The following is a 25,152-nucleotide window of genomic DNA, read 5'->3' as shown; positions in this document are numbered from 1 at the left end:
ACAGTCAGACCCTAATATAAAATAAAGGCCCCAGAGGACAGCTGTTGTGCTCATTCATACCCTAACGAGGACACAATGCCATTAGTCTATGAAGTGGGCAAGGGTTGGAACAGCAAGGCTTGGAACAGAAAATAAATGAAGACTCTACTGCCTCCACCTCCCATACAAATACCTTCCTAGTAGGCTTTTCTGAAGCAAAGTGCTGGCGCTGTAGGCATTTAAATATGTCAGCACACAGTCACTCCTCTGTGGTCGATGTAACTTAAGAAAGTGTCAAAGACAAGTCAACCACTTTGCTTGGGATAAACAACACCAGGCACTTCTACATAAGGAGAAATTATTTCCCTGCTCTTCCACTTTAGGGCATTCAATGACTGTAAACGTCCATCTGTTGCCCTTTCACTTCAATAACAATTTCTGTGTTTCCATCTTGTAAGGAGTCATTCAATATGTAAAGCCATTGTGATGTTTCACATTCATCGGTCAAATGCCATTAACTGCTGCTACCTAAATATGACTTATCAGAGAAGGACAGTCCATTATTTCCCTTATGTCAGGCAGAAAATGAGCTTCTCCACCCCAAAATCTACTTCTTTGCTGAATACCCAGATATATCATACAAAGAATGATAGAGTAGGGGTAGTAGGATGAGTAGGAATTTCTAAGGCAAGTGAAGAGAGGGAGACATAAAAAGGATGGAAATACCTCTTTCTCCTGTTACAACCATCACTCCACCCCTTCCTTTCAATATTTGTTTTAATACAGAGGTGTCCTGGTTGCTGGTGGCAACCCTCATTTGTGACACAGAGATGGCACACAGAATATCTTCCCTCAGTGGTCCCATGGGCACAACACCAGATTGCCATGCATATTGATTTTTCTCTCATCCCATCGAGACATCACAGCTGCCCCCTCAGAGCGTAGGTGGAGGCAAAGCCTCACTCCTGAGTAGGACAAATGTATGTTCACAGCCCTACTCTTGGAACAACTCCCATGCTGCTTTGAGCCTTTTCCATTTGCTCCTTCTGGGGTTGAGAAAATGAAAGCAAAATCCTCAGAGGACCTTAGATAGGTCTGAAGAATAAAAAATAAAACAACTGAGCTAAAACCAGCTCAATAATTTCTCCGTGCTTTGCATTCTCCCTCTCTGAAACTACAGTTGCAGAAGATAAAGGCTGAGAACAAGAAAATTGAATTTGGTTTTGATGTTTAAAGGAAGTGGATGCATCTGAATTTAAGTGGTAAATCACTATGATATTTTGATGAGGTGATTAAATTATCTGGAACTGCTTACGTGATTAGTGTTCTATCACATCGAGTCTGGGTTCTGTGGTTACATGCATGTCACGTGTGCTCTGGCATTTCTGTTCACAGCTGGTACAAACTGCAATTTCTCTGTCTGTATTTGAAGATCAAAATCAGAAGCACAGGCAGGGAATATGGTGACAAACAGTATTAATTGTACAAATGTTTTAACATATGCAGGGCCACAAAGTCACAATGGTGCTTGCACCTTAGATTACTGGTCAAATATCCTGAAATTAGGTTTGGGTGGTTTTATCCTGATTAGAAGGGATCTTGAGAGGTCTCCTAATTTTTCTTCTCACTCTGCTCTCCCTAACCCTAAACCTAACCCAAACATACCTGATATGATTTGGCTCTGTGTCCCCAACCAAATCTCACCTTGAATTACAACTCCCACAATCCCCATGTGTCTTGGAGTAACCCAGTGGAAGGTGATTGAATTATGGGGGCGGGTCTTTCCCATCCTGTTCTCTTAGTGAATGGGTCTCATGTGATCTGATGGTCTTACAAAATGGGAGTTTGCCTGCACAAGCTCTCTCTTTGCCTGCCACCATCCAAGTAAGATGTGACTTGCTCTTCCTTGCCTTCTGCCATGATTCTGAGGCTTCCCCAGCCACATGGAACTATGAGTTCTCCATTAAACCTCTGTCCTTTGTAAATTGCCCAGTCTTAGGCTTATCTTTCTCAGCAGTGTGAAAACAAACTAATAAAATACCCATCAAGAAAATTTTTCATCTTATCAAACACAACTTTCTTGGCATATCTTGGACTTTGATCTGTTGATAAATGAAACATAAGTGAAGTAAATGACTACCTGTTGGGGCTTCAGGGGCAGTTTCTGTGCATTGCCTCCACTCACCATTTCACATACACATAGATACACATGTGTACATGCATAGAGTCACACAGAGGCAGTCTTACTAGGCTGTTTGGCATATGAAATTCATGTGGCAACAGTAATAGACTCTACCTCTAATTCCAAGGCTTAACCTCCAAATACTCCTGAGAAGGGCAAATTTACATGGACTGATTCAAGATTCTTTCACAAGAATGGTTTTCATAGAAAGAAGGCACTAATGTAATTATGGAATAAAGAGAAAATGTAACAGAGAAGATAAAAGTTGCCTATTTCCCAGTTTTGCAGGATATATTCAGCTTCAGGGAATTATGATTAAATCACGTATTTAGATTTAGTTTATGTCATTTAATGAAATATGCTGCTTTTAAGGATTATGGGACAAAGATGTCTAATGTTCCTTTTTTATTGAACATGGGTGCAGCACACCAACATGGCACATGTATACATATGTAACAAAGCTGCACGTTGTGCACATGTACCCTAGAACTTAAAGTATAAAAAAAAAAAAATAAGAAAGAGCTTCTGTACTTACTGAGTCAGGAAAGAGTAAGGAAAGGAAGGAAATATCTTTGTGTAGCACTGAACAGAAGCCATTTTAAGAAAATTTTGCTAAATACGGTATTTTGGGGAGATGAGTGACTTTACTAATTTGTTCAGAGTTACCTTTCCCATTCTCAAATATTTTTGTTCTACTTACCTGTGAATGCTTAAAAAGACTAGTACAAAGTATAGTCCCACAGTTAGCTAAGACCTTACAGGCTTAACTACAAAAGAATCATGGAGATTTTCTTAATAAAACACTTCCCATTTGAGCCATAGGTTCACAAGATAAAAATATATATATCTCTCACTGAATGTCTTAAAACCATGAATTGACCTTAAGGCTTTCAGCTTCCCTTTTCCATGATGGAACTTTTTAATCTTTTTTATTCAGACACCTGGTGGAAAAACATTGTAATGAACGAATGATTAGTTTACCTGTTGGGGGCAAGAGAATGGAGGTTAAAATGCTTGGTGCTAAGTTTTTATTCTTTGTTTGTTTTAAAATTCATGGATGCTCTAAATCCTCTCACAGTCTATAAATAATCCTAGTAAAGAATGCCAAGGGTAGAAATGGATTTCTCTACATGGAAGTTGGATGGCATTTGATCTCTTTAAATATACAATGATCTCACACCTCTTTCAAAGGTATATCTAATTCCGTACATCTTTTGCAACAGTGTCTCCAGAAAATGGCCAGTAAAATATTTAAAAATGCATTCATTTATTTCTTATTTTGAAGCATAATGAATATTATCATTGAAAAATAAACTAAAAAGCCAATATTGTTTTGTTACTTACTATGTGTAAAACATGTATTTCATTATTTCATTTAATCCTCCGACCACTGAAGATCTAGGTTTTATTATTTTTCTCATCTTTCTAAGTAACTCAAAGGATGGAGATAAACTTATCCAAAGTCACAGAACTTAAAAGAAGTCAAGGATATGATCCACACAGTCTAACTCCAAATCAAAAGCATAGCCAGACATATAAGCACAGAACCAAATGGTCCACATTTTTGTATAGCTAGATAATATAATTTGTTCTCTAATAAATGCAATATATTAAAACTTTATGGAATTATAACATGTATCTATATATGTATCTATATGTGTATATGTATATGTATATGTATATGTATATGTGTGTTTATCAAGTTACACCAGAAAAAGAGTTTTCTGAATTTAAAATCCTATTCAGAAACATGAAAGACTTAAGTGATCATGACATTTTATCTTCTGTTAGTTGATTTTTCATCTTTCTAGCAATCGATAGTACTTGGTGATGACTTCGAACCTAAGTCTTTCTTGACAGGGAAGAAAAGAAAAAAGTTTTTATGAAGAGACTATTAGAATTTATTAGTGTGTTCAACGATTTAACAGGACATTTAACTTGTAGTATCATGGCACAATTTGCACAAATCTCATATAAGTTTAGCTCATTTATCTCCATAGTCAATCCATTAACTTGATGGTAATGTAACATTACATTTAACTTGAGTTACTCTCTTTCTCTAAAATGCCAACTTCTGATCTTGTTTACATACTAGTATGTGAACTCTGTTTAGGTGATCAGAAAACTACACAGAGATAATGGTGTTTCCAAAGCTGATCCCTGTTATTTACTTTAGTCATAATGTTCTGCCTCTTATGCCAGTCAGAAAAAATAAGTGAATCAGAATTGACTTATCTATTAAAATTAGTTTTCAGGAAAGTATTATACAATGAGATTTAACTTCCACAATTCTCATACTCTTAACCCCTTTAGGCTCTGTATGTAACTAACTAGATATTAGCCAATGGTCACCCTTTGTTTTATAAAATCTAGATATTGCAGGTATTAAAAGTATTATGCTGATGTTTTGACCTACTGAAGTCAAATATACAGTATTTTTAAAGATTTTTATGAAAGCAGTCACAGAAGTCAATCATTCACCCTTGTTTAGAAGTGCCTTCTCTTCACCTACACAGCTAACTATTCAATTACATTTATGCAGATTTCCATTCTGTTCCACCTCTGCAGCAGGCATGGCATGGCATGGAACTCCAACTAATTTCAGTCCAAAGGTAACCTAGGTAGTCATAGCACATATTTGACCTAGAAAAGTCAGTAAGTTTTAGAAAATAGAATGCAGTTGCAATGTAGTCTTTATTATTATTATTATTATTATTATACATTAAGTTCTAGGGTACATGTGCATAGTGTGCAGGTTTGTTACATATGTATACTTGTGCCATGTTGGTGTGCTGCACCCATCAACTCGTCAGCACCCATCAACTCGTCATTTACATCAGGTGTAACTCCCAATGCAATCTCTCCCCCCTCCCCCCTCCCCATGATAGGCCCCAATGTGTGAGATCCCCTTCCAGAGTCCAAGTGATCTCATTGTTCAGTTCCCACCTATGAGTGAGAACATGCAGTGTTTGGTTTTCTGTTCTTGCGATAGTTTGCTGAGAATGATGGTTTCCAGCTGCATCCATGTCCCTACAAAGGACACAAACTCATCGTTTTCTATGGCTACATAGTATTCCATGGTGTATATGTGCCACATTTTCTTAATCCAGTCTATCACTGATGGACATTTGGGTTGATTCCAAGTCTTTGCTATTGTGAATAGTGCCACAATAAACATACATGTGCATGTGTCTTTATAGCAGCATGATTTATAATCCTTTGGGTATATACCCAGTAATGGGATGGCTGGGTCATATGGTACTTCTAGTTCTAGATCCTTGAGGAATCGCCATACTATTCTCCATAATGGTTGAACTAGTTTACAATCCCACCAACAGTGTAAAAGTGTCCCTATTTCTCCACATCCTCTCCAGCACCTGTTGTTTCCTGACTTTTTAATGATTGCTATTCTAACTGGTGTGAGATGGTACCTCATTGTGGTTTTGATTTGCATTTCTCTGATGGCCAGTGATGATGAGCATTTTTTCATGTGTCTGTTGGCTGTATGAATGTCTTTTGAGAAATGTCTGTTCATATCCTTTGCCCACTTTTTGATGGAGTTGTTTGTTTTTTCTTGTAAATTTGTTTGAGTTCTTTGTAGGTTCTGGATATTAGCCCTTTGTCAGATGAGTAGATTGCAAAAATTTTCTCCCATTCCATAGGTTGCCTGTTCAATCTGATTGTAGTTTCTTTTGCTGTGCAGAAGCTCTTTAGTTTAATTAGATCCCATTTGTCAATTTTGGTTTTTGTTGCCATTGCTTTTGGTGTTTTAGACATGAAGTCCTTGCCCATGCCTATGTCCTGAATGATATTACCTAGGTTTTCTTCTAGGGTTTTTATGGTATTAGGTCTAACATTTAAGTCTCTAATCCATCTTGAATTAATTTCGTATAAGGAGTAAGGAAAGGATCCAGTTTCAGCTTTCTACTTATGGCTAGCCAATTTTCCCAGCACCATTTATTAAATAAGGAATCCTTTCCCCATTTCTTGTTTTTGTCAGGTTTGTCAAAGATCAGATGGCTGTAGATGTGTGGTATTATTTCTGAGGACTCTGTTCTATTCCATTGGTCTGTATCTCTGTTTTGGTACTAGTACCATGCTGTTTTGGTTACTGTAGCCTTGTAGCATAGTTTGAAGTCAGGTAGCGTGATGCCTCCTGCTTGGTTCTTTTGACTTAGGATTGTCTTGGCAATGCGGGCTCTTTTTTGATTCCATATGAACTTTAAAGCAGTTTTTCCTAATTCTCTGAAGAAACTCATTGGTAGCTTGATGGGGATAGCATTGAATCTATAAATTACCTTGGGCAGTATGGCCATTTTCATGATATTGATTCTTCCTATCCATGAGCATGGTATGCTCTTCCATTTGTTTGTGTCCTCTTTTATTTCACTGAGCAGTGGTTTGTAGTTCTCCTTGAAAAGGTCCTTTACATCCCTTGTAAGTTGGATTCCTAGGTATTTTATTCTCTTTGAAGCAATTGTGAATGGAAGTTCATTCCTGATTTGGCTCTCTGTTTTTCTGTTACTGGTGTATAAGAATGCTTGTGATTTTTGCACATTAATTTTGTATCCTGAGACTTTGCTGAAGTTCCTTATCAACTTAAGGAGATTTTGGGCTGAGACAATTGGGTTTTCTAAATATACAATCATGTCATCTGCAAACAGGGACAATTTGACTTCTTCTTTTCCTAACTGAATACTCTTGATTTCTTTCTCTTGCCTGATTGCCCTAGCCAGAACTTCCAACACTATGTTGAATAGGAGTGGTGAGAGAGGGCATCCCTGTCTTGTGCCAGTTTTCAAAGGGAATTTTTCCAGTTTTTGCCCATTCAGTATGATATTGGCTGTGGGTTTGTTGTAAATAGCTCTTATTATTTTGAGATATGTTCCATCAATACCGAATTTATTGAGCGTTTTCAGCATGAAGGGCTGCTGGATTTTGTCAAAGGCCTTTTCTGCATCTATTGAGGTAATCATCTAGTTTTTGTCTTTGGTTCTGTTTATATGCTGGATTACGTTTATTGATTTGCATATGTTGAACCAGCCTTGCATTCCAGGGATGAAGCCCACTTGATCATGGAATCTATGCTTTAGATGCTATTACTGCCTATAACTTCTTCAGTGAGCTTGGGAAAAATTACCTAACTGCTGGTATGTAAATCCACAGATGTACTAAAAGTAATTGACTAATGACCAAAAAAAAAAAAAAAAAATGATTTTTCTGACTATACATCAGTGCTCATAGCAGCATTATTCAACAGCCAAAAGGTGAAAACAACCCAAGTATCTATTGATAGATAAGTGGATACACAATATGGTGTGTGTGTGTGTGTGTGTGTGTGTGTGTGTACGATGACATATTATTCATCCATAAGAAGGAATGAAGTTCTTATATATACAACAGCATGGATGAACCTTGAAAACATAATGTTAATTAAAATAATCCAGATACAAAAGGATAAATAATGTATAATTCCAATTATATTATATATTTGGATTAAGCAAATTCATTGAGACAGAAAGTAGATTTGAGGTTACCAGGGGCTGAAGAGATGGGATATGGGAAATTAATGCTTAATAGGTACAGAGCTTTTGTTTGGAATGGTTAAAAACTTTTGGAAATAGACAATAGTGATGGTTGTATAACATTATGGATGTAAATAATGTCACTGAATTTTATTCTTTAAAATGCCTCAAATGTCAAATTTAAAGTTACACATATTTAACTACAATTTTTAAAAATAGTAATATAATATGCCAAAAGACATTGAATTGTATACTTTGAATGGGTGAGTTGCATGGTATGTGAATTATATTTTTTACAAGCAGTCAAAAACAAACCAACAAAATGGATTTTCCTTAGGTTCAGTTGGACATAAATAGTTGTGAAAGGATCTTCATGGAGAGCTTAATGTGATAGCCAAGTGATTGCTGACACTATCATAGTCCTAGGATTACTTTGGTTTGCTTCTGACTCTTTTCCTGCTGGGCAAAATTTATATTCTTATGGTATTTTCATTTCTACCCTATAGTTGGGTCCATTCTGAGAAGACAGACATGACCTAAGGGCTTAACACCGACTACATTGCTAAGCTTTTGGCACTATCAGTGGTAAAAGCTAAATATTCCTTAACTTTTGGTACTATCCATGTTATACTTTATAACAGGAATTGACTTGATATTAAAATTGACTTAGTACTATCGGTGTTAAAAGCTATATATTCCTAAGCTTTTGGTACTATCAGTGTTAAGAGTATAACATGATAAACTGTAGCTGAAATGTATTTATAGAATGATAAATTATCCACATAGTACCAAAAGCTTAGGAATTGACGTGGTATTAAAACCTAATTTCTCTGTGGATGTGGCTGCACTAAGCTAAGGATAGCATTGCTCAAATTTGCCTGCCTTTCACCTTAGCTACTCAAACATCACCTCAGATCACAGACAGGGCTGACCACCATAACTGAGCCTTGACAGCATTAATTATTAGACTGTTTTCAGGCCTTTCCATTTCCGTCTTAACTGAAATGTTCCTGGATACCTTAGAATCTCATAGCTTCAGCTATTTTCTTTTCACTAAACAAAGAAAAATTCCAGATCTATTAAATCTAATTTTATATTTTGCAAGTTTAGACTCAAATTTGATTCCACATTCCAAATTATTCAGTAATCCATCGTTGTTTCTAAGTAAATGATATCCTCTGACACTCTGTTTTGTTATACTACTTCTATACCGTGTAACTACAATAACACTCTCATGGTGTTCATTGCATTGTGCAATTTTTAGTATATTTGTCAGTCTCCCCTAGTAAGCTATGAACTTCACAGTGGCAGAGACTATGTGCCATTTACCTTCTCACTTCCACCAGAGTGCCTGTTCTATCATAGATGTACCAAAAAAAGCTTGAAAATAAAAAAACAAAAAAAAAAAAAAAAAAAAAAAAAAATACATCAATGTATGAATGGCATAGAAATAAACCAGTAAATAAAATAAATTATTTACTGATTATAACAGGGCACTTTAGAAGAAGAAGAAAAAAAAAAGTACAGTTTGTGACTAGTAAGATATTCAGTGGGACAGTCTGCCTGTGTAGTGATGGGTATATATATTTCCCCTATACCCTTTGTAGCCTCTGTTGTGCCCCTTCCTTCCTGGTTGTGTAATCACTCTCCAAAAGTTTTAGTCTTATTAAAGATGAGCTAGGCATTGTATTTCAAAATAAGCATAATTTCCTGCCAGCAGGATGACAAAAATATATTGAAGACCTGGTTCACTACTCATTCCAGTTCCAAAGTGCTCTCTGTTTTCCTTACCCACCTGAACCATGACTCAGTTGATGTGTCATTAAAACACATCAGGAAAAGAGGAATACAGAGCTTATAAAAGAATATCTATTAATGGTGGGACACAGTAACTCTTTTCTGAGAAATAATATATATTAAATATTATGTGCTCCAGGTTTTTGACCCACTCAATTCCAATAGAAAATCTGTAAAAGTTTTTAATCTTATAGCTTATACACTCACTAATGCCAAGTGCTGAAATGCACACAGAGATTGCAAAGCATATGAATGAACTGTAGCTGAAATATATTTATAGAATGATAAATTATCCACATTAAATTTAGACAGCGGAAGGGAAGTCTCTCAGGGATCTACAGATTTTCAATTTCATATGAACATTTTTGTTTGATTCTGAAGTCTGGCTGTTCCATTTAAGGTAGCTATTTTTACATCGTGGCATTTCCCCTGCATTATTTTTGTTCTAAAATCTTGAATAGGGATACTAAGCACTATTAGAGACTATTAATTTTAACAATTTCTGAATAAATAAAATGTAATACTTGGAATATTGATGTCTCCATATAATAATTCTGTAGATTTAACTTTAGATGCGTGTATATTATTCATTCATTCGATCAAAATGCCTTTATTAAATATTTGTCGAGACTTTCCTATGAACCAGACACTGTGTCAATTGTTAAGGACATAGAGATAATGGACATAGTTTTGTCCTGAGAGAACTCTGGTGGGAGACAGACAAGTAAATATATTTGATTAGCAAAGAGACAATCACAGGTGCTATAGTAACATTTAGGAATATACCTAACTCAGCCTGTAGATCATGGATGACTTCTGGAAGGAGGTGACAAGTAGAAATTAGGAACAGAGAAGAAAACAAAGACATTCTGAGAAAAGCCCAGAGAAATGCAGCAAAGAGCAAAGAGTTTTATTCCCTAACGGCAGAGTGCTGAGCTTCTTTGACACATAAGAGGTCCTTATATTTAAAGCGTTAATTAACCAGCTGACATGTCTGTGCTTCGGCACTACTTCTTTCCCATGTTACCAGAAACCACTTGCCTTTTTATATTTTTCGTGAGATTCTTAATCATAATCTGTTTTGATTATGATTGAACGTGAGTCTAATATGAGTTTATGACATCCTTATCTACTCACCATAGGTTAGCTGTTCATTCCGGGAGGGTCTCCTAGTGAGTGGAGCCCAATAGTTGAAGCAAGAAAAACATTTTCCACGAAGAGATCTTTACAACTTAACAAAAGTGTGCTTACTCCATTAATTAATTTGTTTTGTATTAGGTATTATTAGGTATCTTGTATATTAGGTATTATTAGTTATAATACTCACTTTAAAAATGATCAAACAGAAACTCATAAATGTTTCTGTCAGGAGACAGATGATCAGGAGACAGATGACATACTCAAACTAGATAATTGGGGATCGTTTATTATAACAACTACTTATACAGTGTGAACAAGGTTTAGAATGACTGACAGGGGATGATGTGCTACCCTGAGCAGAGAGCCGTTACCACCCTAGTCTTGTATATTAGTGTCCTATTGCCTCTGTAAAAAATTACCCCAAACTTTGTGACTTAAATAACACACATTTCTCATCACACAGCACTGGAAGTCAGAAGTCTGAAACCAGTTTCACTGTGCTAAAGTTAAGATATCCACAGGGTGGAGTTCCTTCTGGAAGCTCTAGTGGGAGAAGCTATGTCCTTTCCTTTTCTGGCTTCCAGAGGCTGTCCTCATTCCTCAGTTCATGTCTTCCCATTGTATCACTTTTTCTCACCTGATTCCAGTCTGTTTTTGACTGTCTTGTCTCCCTCTTAGAAACACCCTTGTGATTATATTTAGCACCCAGCCAAATAATCCAGGATAATCTCATCCCAAGATCTTTAACTTAAACCCATCTACAAAGTCCTTTTTTCATATGAGGTAACATTCCCAAGTTCTGAGGATTATGACATGGGTATCCTTAGGAGCTACTATTCAGCCTACCACAGCCTGAGCGGCAAAGGGAATGCAACAATTATCAGAACCCAGAAAGAACTGTATAGGAAAGGTGCCTGGCATGAAATGTGGACTTTTAATATAAAGCAACACAGCCAACTACTTCCTGATCCTACCAAATCTACTTCTCATCAACAATGAGACTGGATTTTTTTCAGTTCTTTCAGATTACCATATCTACCCAAGAATTACTTGTCTTCCTTCCTAAACCTAGATCTCATGTTCAGCCATTTTAGTATTGAACTCATCAGAAGTTTAGAATGTTTTATATTCTTAAATTTCTGTCATTTCAACTTTCTACTATTCAACTCCGATTAAACCCATTATGTTATTCAACCACCACTGTCCTCAAACCACAATATATATTTAAACCATGCCTCTAAAAGAGTCCCTATTCTAAAGAAACTTCAACTGGTTACCTTCTTCAGCTGCATTATCCCATCTTTTTTCTTTAGATAATAAATATTTCTCAACCACTTCCGACTGACTTCTTATTTCAACATTCTTCAACCAGCTCCTTTAAGGTGTTTAAGGAACTTCAAATCACCCAAACTGCCTTTCCTTTGTATATTATCATAAGTTGGCACTTTCTGAATAATTATTTGCTCTCTTCTACTTTGATGTCTCTATTCTGCATTCTACTGCTTCCTTCTCCCTGTTCCATGAAGGCAATTTTTGTACCTATATTCCTTATCCTCTTCTGCAATTGCTCCGGTTTGTTAATCTCATCTATAATCATAGCTTCATAACTATCTGTCTACAAATGGTTCCCAAATGTATATCCCTGGCTTAGCCTCTCTTGAATTTCCCAGTTTCTAATGCCTATCTCCTCTAGGGGCTTTACCGGTAATAAAAATGAGCATACCTAAACTCAGATCCTGAATTCCTCCTACAACCTTCTGTCTTTCCATTTTCAGTTAGTGGCATCACCAGTCTGCTATCCAGAAAAGCTCAGAACCTCATATTGATCTTTGACTTCTGCGCACTTCTATCTCTCACTCCATAGTTCCATGAATTAGAACTCTCCAGTATCTGTGTGATCATCACTCTCCTTTTGGGTTTCAGTGCCCCTTTTATCTATTATCTCGCTCTCATGATAATGTGTTAACTCCTCTCCCAGCCCCTCTTGTGGCTTCTCTCCAGCTAAATCTAACAGACTGTTGCTGAAGAGAACTTTTGATCAAAGTATCACTGTAATTAGGTTAGATCTCTACTCAGAAATCATCAGTTGTGTACATATCACACTTTAAAAAATAATATCAAGTGCTCTGTAAATGGCAGATGTTACCACCTTTGATGTAACCACTGCACTAGGCCTTCATGATACATTCCCCTCCTAAATGTCCCAAACTTCCTCCATCCTTTCTCCAACCTAACTTTTGTTCATGATTCTTACAAAATAAATTTTATTTTACCTCATAGCTATTTACATTTCATTTTGAAATGTAAATACCATCTACATTTCAATGTCATCTTTTCCATGAAGACTGCACTGATTTCACCAGCCAAATGTATTTCATACTGCGGGGCTTCCTTAATACTTTAGGAACATTTCTCCTCTAGCACAAATCACATCTTCCATTGCCTTGTTTCCTTGACTGGATTCTGAGCATTTTTAGGATACAACCAAGAGTTCAAATTTTTATCCTCATTCTAAGCACCTAAAGTGACATTGCTTTGCCCAATTATATAGATACTTAATAAGTATTTATCAACTGGAATTGTTATTGAACTAATTCAGTACACCTTGGGCTTGCCACGTGGTCATTTCCTTTATCACTTAATTTACCAGAAGTGGCTTATGATTTTCTTTAACTTCTCATAGAAATAAGATAGGCATACTGCTCCAAAACTATACTAGATGGGAATTGATATATAACTAATTCTCATTATTCATGGTAGTTATGCCCTATAAAGGTGCCACAACCACTGAATTAGCAAATACTGAACTATTGCTCTTAGAAAAAATTGCAGGGTGAGTATCAGCATCTCTCTTCCTGTGAGAATCTGCAGGGTGAATATCTCCATCTCTCTTCTTGTGAGTATCTGGTCACAACATTTTCATCAACAGACCAATACAGTTTCTTGTTTTATATGTGGTTCTGCTTAAAGATGCCTGACTTAATATCTATGGTTGATTCATTAGCATAGGACTCTTGGCCAACAGCACTATAACTCACATCTGAAAGAAGCTTATCTAGAACACATATATTCTCCTTGAGGCACACCACAGCCTTCTGGTGCTTAAGAACACCAGATATCACTTCAGCACTATGCTGGGGAGATATTTTAAAAATCAAAATTACCAATGATAATGCAAAAATGTGAAAAACATAGCACTAAATATACATTACTGCAAAAGTACATCTGTTTACAGTATGAGCTGAAATAAGAAAGCAAAGCATCATCTCCTTCAACTTCAGCTGGAAATGTGTGTGTCAGGCTACTCACATATCTCTCTGCTCTGCACATGTCAGTGACTGACCACAAAAGCACTGTGAATTTTTATTTTGGGGTTACAAATAGACTTTAGCAAGTAGGCAAATTAGCAAATATGGAATAAACAAATAATGAGTATCAATTGTATGTGCCTCTGTGGCATGTTTCCACGGTAATGGTTCCCCAAAAAGTCTTGCTTGCCTGTATTCCTATCCTTGTGTAATCCCCTCCCATGTGGATACTGACTTTGGCCATGTGACTTGCTTTGGTCAATAAGCCATTAGTAAATACGAAGCAATCGGGGGTTTGAAGTGCATCTGTGCATTAGGCCTTGAAGTCTTGGAATGCTGCTGCCATGAGAAGAAGTCGGGAATATTGGGTTAAAGAGGCACAGTCCAGCAGACAGCTAGCATTCACAAGACATGTGATTGAGACCATCTTAGACCACTTAGCCATGGCCAAGGCACAAGTTGACTGCAGCCACAAAAGTGATTCCAAGCCACTCAATTAGAAAACTACTGAGCTCACAGCATCCCAAATCGCTGAGCCACAGATTGTGAACAAACAAAACAGTGGTCTTAAGCCACTACACATTGGAGTAATTTGTTACAAAGCAATAAATACCTTATACAACCTCCATATTCCTCACCTATAATTTTATCACTTAAAAAAACTTCTGTGCTTCAAAGAACCCTGCAGTTTCTTTGCAAGCAAGCATTCTTCTTATCTAAAAACTTCATTTCTCTCTTGGGTTTTGTATTATAATTGTTTCTTCTAGATTTTTGGTAGCATGAGTACTTAAGAAAAATATTAAATGGCACCTCACCATCTAAGCTCCTTTTAAGTATTGTAGTATCCCAGGTTCTTCATAGTCCAGCAAAGGAGGAGCAATATCCCTAAGGCAATTGCTTATTTCTAATACTACCTACTGGGAACATTTCCGTAGCAAACATAACACATTTTTTCTATTATCTTGACTGTTTTTTTCTTCTTTTTTCATGAGCGACAGTTCCCCAAGCCTCTCTGACTTGTAAAAAAAGTTTTTTTAAATGTATTTTTTTTACCAATCTACTTGGATTTGAGTCATCAGAATAGAAAGTATATTATTTTACTAAAAGATTTCCAGTGGCGTCTACACTAGTATTTTTCATTTGTTATGGGAGTGTGTATGTGCAATGAAAGATGTGGCAGTAAAATACCTAATATTTCCTTCTCAGAAATGGAAAGTAGAACATAGGTAGGTAAGAGACATAGTAAAATAAAATATATACATAAATGTAATATAACTATAGAAATGAACTGACATTTTAAGGTCTTACTTAAAGCAATATTTAGTATATTTTTCTTTATTTAGGCTTTTTAAATTATTTTACAGTAAGCCTGACAATTATAAATCATTAAAGATTGTTGCGCTTTTGTGCTTATTTTGTGTAAATAAAGTGTTATTAATATAATTAAGAAAATGTAAGGATATGGCTTTTGGAACATTCAAGAAGAGGGATGTAGGCTTTGGAAATCAGGGCTGTTTATGAGAATATTCCCATGGTCTGAGATTCTGAGGTTCTAGACCCACAAGATTATGACTTTCCTGTTTAACAATATATTTCTGTATGTTTAGACTATGACATTAGGAAATAAGTCCTTGCAGAGAAATGAAGAGGATAAAAATTCTAGACAAGGAAAAATTGAGAAATCTGTCCTCATTTAAAGACTGTCGTTTCCACTAAAGCTAGAAGTAACATCCCAATTATAACAAATTTCTTATAAATCTCTCCTTTCCAATCACTACCATCTACTTTTGAGTGGAAAATATGACTTATTTTTAAATTTCCATACAATTGCTCCACAAATAAGTTATTATTGTATAAATCTCTGAAACTCAGTACTACTGACAGTTGAATTATCATGGCAAGAGTTTAAAGACTTTATGAACTGAAAACATTGAACTTTATCTGAGCTCTGTTCTCTCAGAAAATAGAAAAGAATGGAAAACCCTCTCCCCACTATTTTGTTTCTCAAGCTCCCTCCACAATTGTGTGTCTCAACTGCAAAGAACCCTTCCACATTTGACTCAAATAAGACTCAAATGTCCATTCTTCCTCATGACTCCCAAAAGGCTACAGATGACTCCCTTGCTTACCTGCTTATTAAACAGATATATAAATATATATATTATACAAATATAATTATTTGCTTATTAAACAAATATATATATATATTCTGGCATTTGTTAAAAAAGTAAAGAAGACTTTATTCAAGATTATTGCAGTAGGAGTCAACTTCACTGCAAAGAGGAGAGAGATGGGGCTGAAGCCCGAATACAAGAAAAAGTGAGGATTTGCAACCAAAGAGCAGAGTGTAATGTATGAATGAATATAAAATATTTAAAAGGAAAAATCACAGGTAGAAGGATTCTTACTATACTGGCCTAACATGATTCTCCCTTTAAAACAGGCCAAGAACTTATACATCAAAGTTAAGGATGAAGAACTTGGTCAGACACCTAGGGTGGAGGGTATTCTTGCTAAACTGACTTAGTGGGGTTCTTGTTAAAGTGGAGTCTGCCAGGACAGACATGGAAGGCCAAAAGCAAAGCCTCATTGAAAAGGTGGCTCAGAGGAGCCTAACTAAAGTTTGGTTAAAAAGAGAGTCTTTGCCAATATATAAGCCCCGATGTCCCCTTCGTTTTCTTTGAGACATTTCTCTTTAATAAATGTTATTCCCTCTTGTAATGGCCTAACTAAAATAATCTTCTTGGTTTTCCCATGCATTTTGTCTTTGGTTCTGTTGTTGTGTTTTTGTTTTATTGTTGTTGTTGTTGTTTGTTTGTTTTGAGATGGAGTTCCGCTCTTGTTGCTCAGGCTGGAGTGCAATGGTGCAATCTCAGTTCACCGCAACCTCCGTCTCCCGGGTTCAAGCAATTCTCCTGCCTCAGCCTCCCGAGTAGCTGGGATTACAGGCATGCACCAACACACTGGGCTAATTTTGTATTTTTTAGTAGAGATGGGGTTTCTCCATGTTGGTCAGGCTGGTCTCGAACTCCCAACCTCAGTTGATCCACCTACCTCGGCCTCCCAAATTGCTGGGATTACAGGTGTGAGCCACCGCATAATGTTGGAGGGTTGAGGTATTAGTATTGTCCTGGAGCAAAGGTGCTCAGACGGCCCCATAGAGAGGTTTCAGGAGTCCATGCCCCTGGAATTATAGACAGAACTTTGTGGGGATATGAATTTGGTGGATGGGGCAGGAAGTGTAAAGATTGCATTTATAACATTCATCAGATTTTCACATAAATTTGTGCACCTGTAAAAGTTTAAGAAGCACTGTTGGATGTTTTTCATGTTTTGAGGGTGGGATGGAATTAATTTTATATGATTTGTTAGCTAAGAATGGAAGAGCTGTTTTCTCCTATTTTTCTTGGCAAGGTTCAAATTCATATACATCTCTTTTTTTTATTGAAACGAGATTGCAGAATGGCTAGGAAGGTAAGTAAATTGTGAAAATTCCAGCTAGCCATCTCAATCACAGAATTGATCATTCTGTGCTAATTCTAGGAGGTTAAACAATCTCAATAAAACACAGTATAAGTGAAGTGAAGGCAAAAATACCTCTCTTTGAGACAGTAGAAAATAGAATATAACTCCATTTATATGGTTATCATTGCCTTTTAAAATTCTGATTATATCTGTTAATCACCATGAAATATTTCAGCACAAATTAATAGTTCGTGCCAACTTTGTTTTGTCCTTCCATAGAAATTTCTTCCAGTAAACGCATGCACATTGGATGAGGAATACGCAACCATGAATATTGATCATCCAAAAATATCAAACAGTTTATTTTATTTAAATAGGGTTAAATCTAACTTCAACCCCCGACCAATGTACTGGGTGTGAATTCCACTTTATCATGACCAGGGCTACTCCCACTATCCAGGAATGTACAACAATGCAAGGATTATATCCATTCATTCATCAACTATTTATTAAACCCTTGCTAATAAACATAGTTCCAGGTGCTGTGCATACAGCAAGTAGAAAAGCCAGAAAAATCTCTGTTCTCAAGAACTTACATTTCTGAGTGGGGAAATAGACTATCAACAATAAGTGAAATAAATGTGATACAGTCAAATTGAAATATGAAGTGGAGACAAATTAATTAGTAAATATGAAGTGCTGGATGGTGAGGGCTATAATTTAAAATAAGGTATCAAGGAATGCCTAAGAATGAAACATTTGAAAACCTAGTTTTGCCTACCCATGACAATAACAGACGAAAGAACATTACAGGTAAAGGAGGAGCAAATGTGAAGTTCTAAGGTGGGCACTAGGAACATTGCCAAGAAGCAGAACACAGCTCCCTACTACTAAAAAAAGGATTGTGAAAAGAGCATCCTCTCAAGAAGTCATTCCTGTTTTGTTGTTACTTCAGAGTCCTGCTTCCTTTTCTTTCCGCTTAGTTTACACCTAGCAGAATCTCTTCAATAAACTCCCTTTTTTATATAAAACACAGAAAGAGGGATTATCACCAAGAAACCTTCATCCAAGTATCCCTCGAGGCCTGCCGAAAGAACAGAGATGGGGCAAAAGAAAACCGATAAATATCTCAATAAATAAGCTCACCACATGTATTTTTTTTCTGAGTGCCAGCGGTTGTACTACATAGACGTGAACTAAATAAAATTTGGTGAAAATTGTAGCTGTAAGCAATGTTTATACCTCTTCAAATGTCCTTAATATTATTTCAGTAGTTCTGTTCAATATTAATAGCTAAAACATGTAACTAGAAGGGAAAGGAGCAGAGACAATGGAAACAATAAAGTGATATGGAGTGAATAATAACCACTGTTGTCATAAAAACATTAAGGCATTGCTCCCATATGTATTTCAGTTCACTTTATTTTGAAATTGAAATAAATATGAGAGAAAGGAGATACTATGCAAGTGAATGCAGCATTGCAGTGTTTATTATTCAACATCAAGTGTCTGAGAGGAATGCCGCAGATGCGTTTTCCCTTCTCAGCTCCTCTCTGTAATTTCTTGATCCAGTTAAATCTGGCTCTGCAGCTTCACTCATTATGTGTCATTTAGGGGAGGCAAAGTTACTGCAATATTCATTCATTTTTTTGTGCAAAATTGTATTGCTTCCCTAAACAAATAGATAATAAATAACTCATGTGTAAAATCCTAAGCTGGTAAGGATACTACTAATATTGAAAGCAATTGCTTACATTTATTAAATGTTTATTCTGTTTCATATAGTTAACCATGTTCTATACAGTTTACACATCTCTTAAGTGTGGGCTTCAAGAAACAGGCTCTAAGATGGAGATTTGCACGCAGGAAGTTTATTGAGGTGCTGTCAGAAACACCTGTGACAGAGTAAAGGAGGTAGAATTAGATAGAGAATCTGAACTGCAGTGAAGTTATAACCAAAGAATTAGCTGATCCTACCTAGAGCACTAGAGCTGAGATGGCCCTGAGTTTAGACACATCCTAAGTCAAGCTGACAGAGTAGGACTTTTGTACGCCCATGTACCAGTGGTATGCCCATGTAGGCCAATGGTACCCCCATGTAGACTAATAATTACATAATGGGTGTCTTAGTTTGGTAGGGCTGCCATAGTGAAATGCCATAGACTAGGTGCCTTAAATAACCACAGTGTAGCTTCACACAGTTCTGGAAGCTAGAATCTCAAAATGAAGGTGTCAGCAGGTTTGGTTTCTCCTGAGGACACTCTCTTTGCCTTGCAGATGGCTGCCTTCTTCTTGTTTCTTCACATAGTCATCCCTCTGTTCACATGCATCCCTGGAATCTCTCCCTATGTCCTAATCTCCTCCTCTTCTAAGGATACCTGATTGGATTAGCACCCATCTAATAGCCTCATTTTAACGTAATTATCTCTTTAAAGGCCCTAGTTTCAAATACAGTCACATACTGAAGTACTGAAGGTTAGGTCTACAACACGTGAATTTGGAAGGAACACAGTTTAGTCCATAACACTGCCCTGTAAACTCTCAAAATTCATGTCCTTCTAATGTGCAAATTACATCAAACTCCATCTCAGCAGCCTGAAAGTCTTAACCCATTCCAGCATCAATTCTAAGTCCAGAATCTCATCCCAATATCATAGTATGAATGAGAAATGATATGATTTATCCTGAGGAAAAATTCTTCTCCCGCTATGAATCTGTGCAACCAGATGAGTTATGACATTCTAAAATAACATCAGGGTGGGTCAGGTATAAGATAGATAGACATTCTTATTCCAAATGGAGAAATCAGAAAGAAGAAAGAAGTCTTGGGTCCCAAGTGTGTGAAATATGCTACCACTACCCCTAGAATGGGGAAAAAAAACAAACAACAACAACAACAACAAAAACTTACCAGGTACTTCCCTTTTTTTCTTGATGGTAAGAAATGAAAGATGTAATAATCTCTTTAATTCTGGACATTATGTCTTTGCATTCTAGATTAATAGATCCTTAACACATCATTGATATGGTAGCACTGTGGATCTTTCTAGGTCTGTCGCACAACTTCTGGAGGATATGTGTCTTACCAAAGTCTCCAACATACTTGCTACTTGTTGCTAATTGACATGACACCAAAAGTAGGCACTGGGCACAGGGAGAAGTTGAACTGTGGGGCAGTGGCAACAGGGGCCTCAACTAATTCTGCAGGGTGATCTCAAGCCCTCAGAGTTGTCTGTATCCTCCAATGGTGTAGAGCTATCATTAGATGCTCTTGTGAGGGAGCATAACCTTGGGCTTGGCTGTTCACTTAACTGAAGAGTAATTAATGGAAAGGGACTTTGCAGATGAGTATTTTGGTCCTGAAGGATGATTTGCACAATATACCACAGCAACTACTACAGCATATATTAATTCCTTCATGGGTATAATATAAACAGCCACCAGGTACAGACTGTCTACTATTGCCAGACACTGTACTGGGTGGGGCATTGGGTATTCTGTATGTCCATTCTATAGACATGGAAATCAACACTTATGTGAAATAATTTTACCATGGCTAGTAAATGGTCTGTCTGACTTCAAAACCCAGGATCCTAATCACTATGCTGAGCTCTGATTCAAATGGCTTTTTGGAGACTTAAGTGAACTAAATTATTTGAAGTGGCTGATTGTAACCTTGCATACTTATAAGGTTCAATACATGTTTGCTGAAAGAAAATGAATGAATGTTGAACTTCCATTCAGTATTGTTTAACTTCAGTTCAGTATTTTTATGGTTTATTTAAAAATAAGAAGGGCCAAATGTATGACAACGAAGGATAATATAGAGATAAGTGATATTTATTTGGCACACATGCATTAATACACACAGTTCAGTGAATGGTTTGTGTGACGCTCAAGTGTAGGATAATTCTGTAATTATTCCTAGTAAGAAAATGAGTGTATCCAAACAAAAATTGAATTTGGTAACTATGGCGTCTATGGTCACCTTAATATAATGCTCCCTTTAAGATATAGCCACTTCTTAATCTCCAGAATCTGTGAATATAAACTTATTATATTACTTTATACACCAAAAGGGTGAATATTACCATATATTGCAGATACTGTGACTAAATTAATGATTCTTTGAATTTATCTTCGATTTTCAAGATGGGTCCAAAATGCAACCATATGTATCTTTACAAGAAGGGGCTGGAGAAAGAGACACACAGAGAAGATGGCAATATGAAGACAGGGTTACATTTTAGGGTGATGAAGACACAAGTTAAGGGATGTTTAACTTTGGGGGCTACCAGAGCTACAAGAGACAAGAAATGGATTTTCCACTAGAGCCCTAACTCTACTGAGGGACTGAGTCCTTTTCAACATCTTGATTTCAGGATTCTAGCCTCCCGAATGATAGGGAAATGAATTTATGTTGTTTTAAGCCACAAGATTTGTGGTAATTTGTTGCAATAGCAAATAGAAAATTTGCAAAATATCTTAATAAGGGATACTTTATTGGATTGTGCTAGCTATTAAAGATAACACTTTATAAAATAGTCAATATAATAAAGACTGCATTCTATAGAAAATATACTTCGGATTGCTATAAAAATAAACTTTACCATTTTGGCAAAGAAAAAATATTTTCCATTTTCCCAAAGCTTCGAGGCTAGGTAAAAGAGAGAGTATTGCTAAGGAATCATACGAGCGTGTGGTGTGGGAGAATGTTGCATGACAGGAAGGAAGAAAGCTGACTCTTGACATGAGAAGCCAAAGCCATCTAGGAGGGATGCTCACTGGATCTTCCCATAAACCAGAGCTGAGATTACAAGGTCCCAACTATTTCTGGAAGGTGATTTGAAAAAGACCATCCAAATTCATGCACAGTAGTTAAGAAGAATCTCCAAGCATTTCAGTCAGAGAGAGATTTGGGGAGCTAGAGCAGTGGGAAGAGAGAGGACACCCAGTGGTCCCTTTGGAAGGGCTAAAAATTCAGTAACTTTGGTGACACAGATTCAGTTCTGATCTAGGTAGAGTATATCATTTGGAAAAAGCTGTGCAGTGCTGTGAGGCAAGTCAATTAAGATATGAATACCAATGCCTAACATTGAGCTTGCTAAGGATTTTCTCTCCTGGATCTCTGTGTTCCCACAACCATGTGAGAACAGGGTTCTGTTCAACTGATTAGGAATACTAGTTTCTAAAAACAGTGGCTGGAACACTTTCAGTTATCACCAATTGCTTGTTAAAAGAATGAACTTCCCATGGAACGCATCTTGAGGATCTGGGTTATGAGGATTTGATAAGACCCTCAAATGGGTGTCCATTTTGTGGAATGTGGCCTTCATTGGCTTAGAAACACCGTCTGCATACCCAGAGAAAGGTAGTCAAATAACTGCCCAATTCCATGTAACAGGCCCTCATTTGAGGGTCTTGCCAGTTCAGTGCTCATCATGGCTGAATTTATAAGGTAAAAAGGTTTTAAGGTCTTCTACACCTACTAGTTCAGTAAGAAAATAGAAATTCTGGGGCTAGGGATAAGAGTCAAAAGGCTGATTCTGAAGCAAAAATTCCTGAGTCCCAACCTTTGCTCCCTCCTAAAGCCACATTGGCACAGCTGAGGCTTCAGAAGCTATTGGAAGATTCATATCAACTCACTAACAATCAAGCACTCTTGTATTAAGACAACAATGTATGATGTTTAGTAAAACTGATTTTTCCATAAAAGAAGTTTAAAATAAATTAGCTATTTCAAGAGAATCATGGTTGTCAGCAAACAGAAATGTTGTGCTTAACTCAAATCACAGTAATATTCTGTGTTAGCCAATTGATTTCTTTGACCCTCTATTCTTTCATCTATAAAATGAGGAGAATGAAAAAATAATTATCAGCCACGTTATAGTTTCCAATGATCCTGAAATCCATGGCTCAATCAGTAAAAGCTGGAAATGTTCTGGTTCCATAGAGATAAATCACTTCCTTGAAGCTGTAAATGTACTTAGAAGGAAATCAAAATTTACTGGATTGCAGTATAAATTATTATATGGTGCTTTTTATTATTGGACAACACAAAGTAACAACGTAACATTTTTTCTGGATAATGTTAACTCTGGAGACAGACAGATACAATGATTCAGGGAACTAGATTACCTTTCATATTGACCAGAAAAACACTGCAAGCTCTTTGAGTACATGAAGTGTACTTACATCATGCCTGGAACATTATAGTGGGTACTCATGCCCATCGTGAAAGCCTATTGTTAGAATTTATTTCCAGACACAGGCGTGATGAGGAAAATTACAATTACTTATAATATTTTGGCATTTTATCCATGTTCAACTCTGTTGGAGTTTCAATAAAAAATTTCCATGGCAACAAATTGGTGATGCTGATCATTATCATCTGCTTGTTGTATTTTTAAAATATTGTATCTAAGTAGCATTAAGCCCTTTTGTAGAGCATCTTATTCTTTCCAAAATTGCCCATGAAGTAGTAGGTTTCATTTTTGTGTCTACAAATGAAGGGAGTAAGCTGTAAATATGACTTCAAATTTATGATTTATCCAATATATTAAAGTTACCTCCTCTCCCACCTGTCAAAATAGCGTCAGGGTCAAGCACTTGCCTGGTGCTTTTAATAAGTTTCCAATTCTAAAATCCCCAAAATCAGAGCCACTTTTCTCTATCCTGGTTGATCCTCAAGGGTGATAAAACTGCCTTCTGATCTTTCTTTCACTGAGTTCATCAGTGATTCCTAATTGCCAAATCCAGAAAATTAATTTTAATTCTTATCCTATTAAACATATTTAAGATACTTACATATTTATGTATTTTTTACCATTTTTTGGCTTTTGAGGTAGAACATTCCTATTTATTCTCTTTATTTTATTTGCCTGTTGTTTGTCCTCTGACAACAGGCAGATTAATCCTTCAAATATTAATCTTTTCCTGTTTTCTATACAACTTTCTTCTTGTTTGGTTAATCCATGATCACGCACTTTCGTGACTTTTAAAATTATCTTTTGATGAGAACTTTAATCTATCATCTGAATCCCAAAGTTGATTACAGTATCTCCATCTGGATGTCCTGCATGCATTTCAGTCTCAGCATATAACACACATTCTAAGTTCTAGTATGAAACATCATCTCCTTCTCCATGCCTGCTTATCCATTTCTGTGGATGCCATTAGTATCCACATCAATTCTGCCTTTCACATCTCTTCATCAGGCAAACTCAAATCCTTATTCTCCCTCACATAGTTTATCCAACGGGTCATCAAATTCTTCAGAGTCTGCTTCAAAAATGCTTCTCAAATTTCTTTTTTTTTTTTTTTTTTTTTTGGTCTCCATTCCTACTCCCTCTGCCATACCCAGATTATCATTTTTTTTTTTTTTCTTTTGAGACGTCATCTCACTCTATCACCCAGGCTGGAGTGCAGTGGTTTGATTTCAACTCACTGCAATGTCCACCTCCTGGGTTCAAGCAATTCTCCTGCCTCAGCCTCCCAAGTAGCTGGGACTACAGGTGCATACCGCCATGCCTGGATATTTTTTTTTTTATTTTAGTAGAGACAGGATTTCACCATGTTGCCCAGGCTGGTCTCAAACTCCTGAGCTCAGGCAATCCACCCACCTTGGCATGCCAAAGTGCTGGTATTACAGGCATGAGCCACCACACCCTATCTGATAATCTTCTATTTTTTAAATAACCTTGGTCTTCTTATTGTCTTTCTCTTGTCTAGACAATTCTCTACACTGCTAAAAATG

At 36.6% G+C, this 25,152-nt stretch overlaps 1 protein-coding gene across 3 annotated transcripts in view; it reads left to right on the top strand.

Moving 5' to 3' along the window:
- GABRB1 (gamma-aminobutyric acid type A receptor subunit beta1) overlaps positions 1 to 25,152 on the top strand; it is a 390,802-nt gene that overhangs the window by 179,307 nt on the left and 186,343 nt on the right. The gene's annotated exons all lie outside the window — the stretch shown is intronic.

Source organism: Piliocolobus tephrosceles, chromosome 3 (genome assembly GCF_002776525.5).
Source record: "Piliocolobus tephrosceles isolate RC106 chromosome 3, ASM277652v3, whole genome shotgun sequence".
Lineage (NCBI taxonomy): Eukaryota > Metazoa > Chordata > Mammalia > Primates > Cercopithecidae > Piliocolobus > Piliocolobus tephrosceles.
This window is presented reverse-complemented; position numbering and strand designations above follow the sequence as displayed.